The sequence below is a fragment of the Pseudomyrmex gracilis genome, unplaced genomic scaffold (genome assembly GCF_002006095.1).
Source record: "Pseudomyrmex gracilis isolate BER0280 unplaced genomic scaffold, ASM200609v1 scaffold_169, whole genome shotgun sequence".
NCBI lineage: Eukaryota > Metazoa > Arthropoda > Insecta > Hymenoptera > Formicidae > Pseudomyrmex > Pseudomyrmex gracilis.
In genome coordinates, this window is record NW_018020753.1 from 257,207 (window position 1) to 259,540 (window position 2,334).

The following is a 2,334-nucleotide window of genomic DNA, read 5'->3' on the forward strand; positions in this document are numbered from 1 at the left end:
TATATTATATATATTATTTATAGATATAGAATATTATATATAATATATGTAATATTCTTTTTTCTACTCTTTTCCTTGTCACGAGATCTTACTTCAGTCACGTTTTTAAAGACTTTAGTCACGTGTTGTTTTTCCATTGCTTCCTTTTTCTATTTTTCGGGTTTGATTTTCATGCGTTATTTCTGACATCTCTCATAAGTACATCATATGTATTATGTGGTTTATAAGACGTATGCTAGCTGTCATTGCGGTGACAGGTTGTGTTTACTGGCACAACACGTTAAAATAAAAACACTAACAGCGTGCGCGTAACGCACTGGCATATTAAAAATGTGGTCTTTAAAATTCTGTGAATGTAGTTACTTAGGAAACTAATCTCACACATGTCTGTGTTTGCTTATTTCCAATTATTGAAAAGAGAGAAAGAAAGTACATTTAAATAATTTACTGTAAATTAAAAATATCAGTTATAAAAAAATAACGTATGTACATTCAAATCCCTGGTCACAATTTTTTATATGAAATCTGTTTCTTTTTTGTAAACCTATCATTTTTTTTTTTTTTATAACATCGGCACACGGCACTTGGTTTGCTCGCTCGCAAAATAGCGTGCAATCTACACGCTCAAATCACGCCCGGCGAAAGTTTAAGAGGCGTCGATCGATCGCGTCGCATACGGTAAGAAAAGACGGATGTAATCGGGGAAGGTATAAGGAGAAAAGTAAAAAAAAAAAAAACGAACAGCAAAGGACCATGACGGCGATCCACGAAACGGATCGGTGTTGCCGGCCGTGAGCTGCAATTTTCTGGTAATCATTTATCCGCGACACAGTGTTACACTTTCACCCCCTGCTGGCACGAATACGTAGGTCTCACGTACTATGTTACGCGATTAAACGATCGCAGATTAGGCGCAACGACCACAAGCCGGTATGTGGAACGCGAATAGCGTGTCCTTTTGCCACAAAATATATTCAAACTTGACGTTATTTATTTTTTTTGTTTTATGATTTATTTCGGCGCTTATGTAATCTTATTCGTCGAATAAAAAAACGTTGCAGGTGTCGAGTCGCTGTGATTTTTGCGAGAGTTGTAGAATTAGTAATTGTATTGTTATTATTACGTATAATTATTTTTTTTTATATAAAATCGACGGGGTTAAAAAAAAAAACCAGCTTTAATAAGATATTCTTTCAATCGTGCAATTTTAAAGAACGCGGATTTACGTGGACGCAATAATGCACGGTAACGAGACGGTGAAAAACTCTAATGCCACGAAAGTTGACGTATCGTGCTAGAACTTTAATCTACTGTTTCGATCTGGCAAGGTAACTTTGTTGATAAAGAGCTTTTACGAGTAAAGTGAGCAACTTCGATGTTTCTTGCAAGCGACTTGCAATTAATAAAGGAGCAAGCTTCGCCGAAGCGGAGTTAACGATAAAACTTGTCGGACAAAAAGCTCCATTGTTTCGCGCTGCGACATTTTATTTGCACGACTTTCTTAAAGGCGTATTAATATAACAGGTGTTTTTATCCGAACGTTTAATCAAGGATTCCCGGCTTAATTTGGAATTAAGAGATTTCTGTACGAAAAGAGTGTGTGTGTAAGAGAGAGAGAGAGAGAGAGAGAGAGTAACGATTTCAATATTAATTTAATATCCCTCCTCTCCCCGATATACGCGTCGCCCGGGCGAGGGTTGGATTTCGAGATGTAACACGTATATACATAATACAGCGCGTCTCTCCTCCATTGATTCTTTCATTCTTTTGTCGGTTCTCTCTTTTCTTTCCGAGAGAGGTGACGTAACCACGCCGTATCAGAATCATCCCCCTTTCTTCGGGATCCGCGATCTGCGATCTCTCGATTTCACGTTGTTGCGAAGAGGGTACGTCTCGCACTCCTCCTCTTATGTGACACTTGAATGACAGGTCGCTGGGGTTTCGGTGACACCGTAATGCCCGGGCCGACCCTGCAAATTGCTGAGATTGGGTTGTCGTCAATTACTTATTCCGCGTATGATATCCGCGCGCGCGCGAGCGCGCTTTGCACGTCGTGCAGCGCGTGTTCTCTTAATCCTCGGGGTTTGTTTGTCGGGATTTGATATGTGTTTTGGTATCGTCCTATCGACCATTTCTTTGTGTTTTTCTGGAAACGTCTCTCCATTCATGTAGTTTCTCTGCTTTAGAGACTATTTTTCTTTATATTGCTTTAGAGACTATTTTTCTCTTTTTTGTTTGTTTTTTTTTTACAGTTTTAAAATTACGATAGGTTCGCTTTCTCTGAACAGTTTGAAGGTTGCTGTTGCTTGAAAGGCTTTTTACATCCACAGTTCC